Source organism: Lepisma saccharinum, chromosome 5 (assembly GCF_977018435.1).
Source record: "Lepisma saccharinum chromosome 5, izLepSacc3.1, whole genome shotgun sequence".
In the NCBI taxonomy this organism is placed as follows: Eukaryota; Metazoa; Arthropoda; class Insecta; order Zygentoma; family Lepismatidae; genus Lepisma; species Lepisma saccharinum.
In genome coordinates, this window is record NC_139233.1 from 98,261,112 (window position 1) to 98,269,043 (window position 7,932).

At 38.4% G+C, this 7,932-nt stretch overlaps 1 long non-coding RNA gene across 2 annotated transcripts in view; it reads left to right on the forward strand.

Annotated features, from left to right (window-relative positions):
• The window catches only part of LOC145988435 (uncharacterized), a 67,767-nt gene extending 60,487 nt beyond the window's left edge, over positions 1–7,280 (forward strand). Inside the window, exons 2-3 of one of the 2 annotated variants that reach the window (XR_014441757.1) lie at positions 1,756–1,968; positions 7,034–7,280. This is a non-coding gene — a long non-coding RNA (uncharacterized LOC145988435). The remainder of the gene's footprint in view (positions 1–1,755; positions 1,969–7,033) is intronic. The other variant, XR_014441758.1, reaches the window with a different exon arrangement.
• Positions 7,281–7,932: the final 652 nt, after the last annotated feature.

Sequence of the window (7,932 nt, forward strand, 5' to 3'; positions counted from 1 at the left end):
CCCGCACTCATATTTTAACAAGGATATGCTAAGGCATTCATATGTATGAGTTGGCAAGCTTACCAGTAGAGATTGGTTTGACCTTCAAGAAGGAGTTTATGTTAGGTTTAGAGCAGTTCCGCTGTTGCAGTCCTCGGTGTGAGAGATACAATCACACATTGTCAACAATGCCTTTTAAGCACATAGCCCACTCAGACGTGGAGAAACGTGGAGAAATGCGGCTACAGAACTTCTGTTGTCTGCTTCTATTAAAATCAAATGTTGTAACGCCCACTACAGGGAAACACGCGGAACCGAAGCATGGAATTTCCGTGCCAGAAGTCTGAGGCGCCGGAAATGCGTCAGTTACGTTCATTTGTCACGTTGCTCCGGATCTCAGTGGGCGTTAATCTTTACGCGCACACAGCGAATTGCTATGTTGGAAGCATATTTTGGGTATCTCGTATGAAAGATGTGTGGAGAAATGGAGAAGTATATTTCTCGATGATCCGGCACCAGCTAAATCCGCAATGGATGATTGTTTTAAATTTAGTTTCAATATTCGTTCTGTGTATTTCAACGCGCTGGAAGCCGGCCTCCATAGCCGAGTGGTTAGCACGTCGCGCTACGACGCCAGGAGTCCCGGGTTCGAATCCCGGCCTGGGCATGGATGTTTGCGAGTGTCCATTCATAAATTTCATCATATCATCACTCATCTCCATATTCGCAAATTCGCCCAAGGCAGATAAGCGAAGTAAAATAAATCAAATGAAATCAAATGAACGCACGGAAAGTGGTTTTTATTTATATTTATATTTGCTGTGATGTGTTTTCTGTTACATTTCTCGGAGATACATCATAACCACTTAAGTTCTACTGGAGAAAATTTATGTAAGAAGCAGTTTATATGGTAAATAGCCAAAAGCTTTCCTTATTTCAAGTACAACTCAAATAGTTATAGAGTTATCAATTACTTTGGACATCTTTTTTTTTTTCAGTATTTCATCTGTCGTCAATTTCGTTCCTATCAAGTGCTCTTCAGGAGGCCCAAACAAACAATACAAACCGACTGTAAAAGTATGGGAAGGACCCTCCCATCGCATTTAGGCAGGAGTTTTTACTGTCGTATTGGACATGTGAGGCCGGACATTGTCATGGTGAAGTACAACATTCCGGACAATATTCGAGGTCTTCTCTTGCAAATAGTACCGCACTCTTCATCAATGTGCATGTGCAGTAGTATTGGTCATTATTTCTGACCCCTTCCAGAATAACACCTTGTATATTGCAGTCGGACAAACGTGTGAATGGGGTCACCAACTATCATTCTTAGTCAAACTGTTGACATCCTTCGTACACTCTTGCCTGTGACATGGTTTGTTTCCCGTACTGTGCTTGAAGTCTCTTTAATGTTCTCCTTCACAAGAAATTTGAGTACGCACTGGTGTTCATTGCTACAGACACACTGCTCGCCACCATTCCGCTGCAACTGCTACGCATGCACCAAATACGTCATGCCGGTCTCTGACTCATGAAAGATTACGTTGCATACTCAGCACGTTTTAAAGTTCTACAGTTATACGTCCATTTCTAATCACAAAAGTCTCAGTCAACATTGAACGACCCTCGTACGTTTCTACCACTGTTCCTACAATACTTAAATGACTTTATGAAAATTGGATGTTACAAAAAATATAAAGGAATGTGCTGATTATGAAATTGTATGAAGGTAGCTCGCATTGCATTAAATAGTTGACCCTGTTTATTTCCTTTCAGGTGATGAGGGAGACCAGCAGGGCTCTGGTGGGGGAACGGCGGAGGAGGAGGCCCCCACGAGGCCTCCTCGCAGGGGCGCCACGGCCGCCAGCGCTAGAGGACCCAGAAAAACCCCGGCTGGTACGCAAGACCAAGAGCGGCAAAGAAGAGGTAGATTTCTCCAAACAAGCGAGTTATTCAGAAAATATTCAGATTGAGAGCTAGGGTGCCAAGGTATCTATATAAGTGAGAACCAAACACTTACGCTCCCTTTTCCCTCCAAAGCATATTCAGAAAAATATTCAAAATACTGTGTATTTCATTTCATTTCTGTACCTTTGTATAGCGCTGTGATGTTTTATACTGGTAATTTTCCCGTAAGAAAAATTTATCTTCAAAACAATATTTTCTCGCTAGCTGTTTGAAGCAATTAACATTGTGATTTACAAGATGTAAGAAATTATAGTCGATTAAAGGGTGAGAATATTTTTCCCTACAACTTATGTGTTTAGAACGAATGGATTATTTGGAATATGTTTGTAGTAATTGCACTCTTGGTACTATGATCTTTACAAGCAATACAAATGGATCTAAAATGCCAATACAACTCCGAAAGACTTAGAGAATTTGAGACCATAATTCTTACGAAACCTAATCACGAATTTTCGTAAACACAAAATTTAGTTTGATGATATGCAAGGCATTCAACAAAACTCACATTCTTGTACAACTTGAAGTAGGTTACCAGTTATCACTTTAGCAACTGCAGCGGTGATGACAATGTTTAGCAATGTTTAATAGTCTGTTTTTAATGGCTTTCCGTATGCAAATTAGTTATAGAATATTGCAATTGGTGTGATTTAATTCGTTATGTTGTAAGATGTAGTAGTGGCAAAAAGTGATTGTGCTGATCTTAATGTGCTTTCTTAATTTGCAAAAAGTAGGATATGTCTATCAAATTCCTCCAACATATCAGGCTCTTGTTTAAAAGGTAGGGCTTCTGAATCTGATAGCAACAATGACACACCCTTGCCTTAAGCATGATTTGATCCTGAGACCTCCGAATACCGATCGATTCATATTAAAATTATGGCCAAATGTGATTTTCAAATCGCCTCTTTTTCGGGGAGGTCTGGATTTGGAATCCTGTGGCCTTTGATGAGGATTCGATGTGAAACCTCATTTCAATGAATCTTCTGAACAAAGAGACTATTATTAGTCAATAAAACGTTTCCTTACGAGTAGATCTTGTTCATAACGCCTATTCCTGAAGCGTTCTTCTGGAGATCTCGTAGCGCCCAGATGTTGTTTGGTGTTACCAGTAGTGGGGCGCTGGGGACGGTTCCCCTTTCCCACACACACATACGCACATTTTGGCACTTTTTCTCCCGCATTATGTTAAACTTTACCTTCTACAATGGAAAAATAAACTGTCCGTAGCCCACAGTTTTGGCACCTTTCCTCCCTGCCGCAGTTTTTGAACCAAATTGCCGCCAATGGATGTTGCTAGATCTTTCTTCTGAAACCACGCCCGCCAAGCAAAACTAAGCGACAGTTTTTTTTTATTATTTGGGTTGAATGGATAATGAACTTTAAAATGTGACAAAATCCGAGTTTACGTGGCCCAAGTATATTCTTCCATAACCGTACATAGCATCTTTTGTACATAATTTTATGCAGAAAACGTGCCATGCTGTGAAAAATTACGGAAAATGAAAATTAAATATCAGAAAAAAATAACAATGTTTTTATATTTAGGCGATATTTCGCATGTTTAAGTCTCATATTTTACTATTTTACATCAATACTTCTTTTGAGCAGATATTCTGTTTTTCCATTGCGTGGAGGAAAAACTCAAGAAAGGTAAAGAAACATACATACGAAAATACAAATTACCTATTCCAATCTATTTCCTGTCGCTCCCATTGCTTTTGCGGATAACAAGATGGAAGATGAGAACTCATTTCTGTTTCCTTCATCATCTTGACCTCCCAGACATGCCTCAATCTCCGGCAAGGGACGAGGATGACGCGTTCTCATTTACAGACACGCAGCGAATTGATTGCTGAATCATATCTCCATACAAAAATAATTAAGGTACTGTTTCTTCTACATGTTGCCATGGAGACGGCCCCCTTTTCTTCACGAAAGTCACGTCAGCACAGCGTTTGCCACTCTTCTGATGGAATTTAATTTTCATGGCCCTCGGTTACCAAGAGGAATATTGTCCTAATAGAGAAAACTACATATTGCTTGGAATTATTTTTATAACTCTGTAAAAACTACTTTCATAATAAGTTTTTTATAAGTTTTGATAAAAAAAATATTTCCAATTGTTGACTCGCGCACTTCACGTGACCTTTGACCATATTTCCCATTCACAAGACATGTGTTGCGTTCATCTTCTCTCTCGCGTTTAGTCACGTGCTTGCTATATGAATATACAATTGAGCGGCAGAGTCAAGCGATACAATGATTTATATTTTGATATGTTGATTGTGCATCTTAAAGGTCCATGAACTCGCTCTATATGGCAAGAAGGAACTAATATGGCAAGATTATCATGCCATAGAAGAACTAAATGGTGTATTTTACTATGATATTGTGTGTATGTAAACTGAGACATGCATTCTTTTCTAAATCAACACACTGCTGCAGCATTTATTACTAGGGCCCGGAACTTTATGTTCTATAAAACTGTAAAATATGTAATATAATTAAGCCTTGTTTCCATATTAAAAACACTAATATGCTGACCAAGGCAGTTTATTAAGATAAAAACACTTAACACGTAACGTTTCAACCCTGTATCAGGGTCTTCCTCAGACGAAGAACTAAACTAAAATGATGAAATACACACACAGAAAGACTACATACACATAACAAATAAAGTTTTGTGTGGCTAGTTACCCTGTTATGTGTATGTAGTCTTTCTATGTGTGTATTTCATCATTTTAATTTAGTTCTTCGTCTGAAGAAGACCCTGATACAGGGTTGAAACGTTACGTGTTAAGTGTTTTTGTATCTTAATAAACTGCCTTGCTCAGCATATTAGTGTTTGTAAAATATGTATGTAATTGTGTCCTAAATATTAAAAAAAATATATAGAAAAAATTGAAAAAATGTAGTAATAATATGTCTTTGCCTACTTACATTTAACACGAGTATAATCTGTAGCTTTTGGCAGCTCCAAATACACAACTTCTTGGTAGCTTCTACGTTCAACAGATACTACAAGTTCCAAACTTCACTTCCACATCGAAACATTTCCTACAGTTTGTTAGGTTTTGTGTAGGTAGAGTGAATTTCAAGTGACCCGATTCACCCTAAGTTACCCTATCCATAAGCTGAAAGAAGGTATGTGTGTGTGTGTGTGTGTGTGTGTGTGTGCGCGCGCGTGCCGTAGAGAGGAAACCTACTACGTATTTCCGCTCCAGCGTCTCCCTTTACAGATAGGGGAAACGGAATGTTCCGAGCACAAAAATTGATTTTTCTCATTTTAATGACATGAGAATTATTTCCAACGGAAGTAATTGTAATAGCAATATTAATCAGTTTTGTTGCTTTTGGCTTTTTTTTTCTTCTTTTAAGAATATGAGTGTACGTAAGTATACACTAGGCCGACATAATATCCTACGTGAGAGAAGACACATCCAGAATAAGCTTGAGTTTTTCAAATCCTGTTTGTGTACAGATAGGCCAATCGGTACTGGATCTACAGTTTAAAGTGGGATCCGAACCACTACATATGGGAAAAAACTCATTTCACATGTGCAACTGCTCGATTGATTGATTTGGTATATGAAGATGACTCATGGTATGATGAAATTTCTTACGTCTCCGGCTAGGAGTATGAAAACTCTTCTACATCCAGGGCTTGTCGGCTTTAATTAATAGTCTCAGTCAGGGGTGCCCACAGGGTGGTTTCATGACGCACCTGCGCCAGGGGATTTTTTTTTTGGGGGGGGGCAAAATTGTATATCAATTCTCTATATCTCTGCACAAAAATGGGGGGGGGTTCATTTCGTGTGATTGACTTGTTATTGATTATTATGTACAGTTTTTCTACCTACCTGTGCGTGATTGAGGCAATAGGGTTGAAATGAAACACCACTTCTTGTGCCTTAGAATCTGTTTGGTTGGGGAGGGGGGATTGTTGTTCGCATTAATACAGGATTAGTCAAGCAGACAAACTGCTAAGAATAAGGTTAGGTTAAGTACACTAACAATGGCAGTGAGCCTGAGCATTTTTGTATGTTTTATGTTAACAAACATGAAAAAACCTTAAAGTACCAAAAGTAAACATATATTGCTTAAATATATCTGTATTATATTGTTCCGCAAATTTTGTCTGGCCAAAATAATTTGAGTAAATAATTCGGCATAAGGGGGGGGCGGGTTAATGTTCTACCTCTCAACGGGGGGAGTGCGTCATAGGCCTTGGAGGGGATGGGCACCCCTGGACTCAGTTACGATAATTAACACTTTATTAACCGTAATTGACTAGAAGCTATCGTGACTCAACACGTTTAAGGGATACTTCCACTGAGAATCCTACAAAGCACATGCCTTGTAAATGCAAATCCTTAATTTAAATTTCAACTGCTATTTTCAACAGATTACAAAACAGTAAATAATCACAAGATTACTAACCAATAAGTCTTGGAAAAACACAAACTTAAACTTACTTTCTAATGTCCTCTTCCTTTCCTGTTACCGTAATATCCTATCTTTCCCATCGTTACCAACCCACTATTTTAGAAGAGTTGCCAACCTTGCACAGAAAATTATCATACCAAAACTTGTGATGACACTAGAAATCTTATTTGACCATACAGGTCCGTGTTATACAATAACCGAAGAACATTGGGTCAAACGAACATGTAAAACTAAAGAAAGAAATGATTAATATTTTGCTACGATATAATTTGGGTCGTTGCAAATTGAATGAACACTCACAAAGAACAGCCATGCCCAGGCGGAGATTCGAACCCGTGACCCTGGAGTCGTAGCGGGGCTCTGCAAACTACACCGTCACGGAGGTTACCAACCTGTGAATTATTAACCATTTTTCACCAGTTTCTTATGTCTAGTGATAATTTATGTTCCTGTTCGGCTAACCAAAGTAAACGTTTGGTAACATTTTTCCATTTCAGAGTTGACAAACTGGTACCGGTGGTACGATTTCTCATCTTAGATTTCCTGAAATTCCTCCGAGGCAAATTGTAATCTAAAAGACTCAATCAAGCTAAACCCTTCCTGCCAGTACTCAGTTAATTCTGCTTTGCTTTCTTTGCAGGTTCCCGGTGAGACACGCTAAGTTCCAAGTCCACGTCCAGTTGCCATCACTTGAGTCACAGCTTCGTCGTGCGGCATCTGTTTGTAAATAGCTTCCTCTTTCTGCAATGTACATAAAGACGCTCAACCTTCCCATCAGTTTTGTGACGAGCCATTGTTGTCAGATAAGCTTACGGTGATAAACTCAACAAAGAAACGATGTGTTAATAAGAAATGATCAAACGAAAACACAATGAAGAAAGTAAAATAAAAAAATAAATATTGAAGAGTGGTGTTTTTATTTGTTTCCTTAATCATATACGATTATAAACTGATTCAATTGGTGTTTTAAGTTCACTTTATGCACAGTAAGGCTAAGTGGGACTGGACCTACAGTTTAAAGTGGGATTATAAATTGAAACCTACGAGTTAATTAAACGTTTATAAAAGTAAGTCAGAACCATAAAAATCATATAATTAACTACATGCACATGCAGATTTATTAGAGTGACCAGATTCTTACCAGCAAAAAACAGTGCACACAACATGACAATATATATGGTCAAGCTTCCCCTAACATGCTTAAAAAAAGGACAAAAGTTTGTAAAAGTAATTAAGCTATTATTTGATGAATCCAACAAATCTCCAAACTATAAGAGCGACATAAAACAAAAATTGAAACTAAATGTATTAAAAATTTCACATATTAAACAAACTACAATTGTGAGAAAATTTTATTAATACAGTCTCCACCGGGTGTCGAACCCGGGACCCCTTGATTACAAGGCGACGATGCTACCACTGCGCCACAGGGGAGAATGCAATTACCTTGAAAATGTTTGAATATCTCAACCCAATTTAAATCTACTCTCATTTGAGTAGTGTTCCATCCTTTCACATTTTCAAAGTGACATAAGCTCT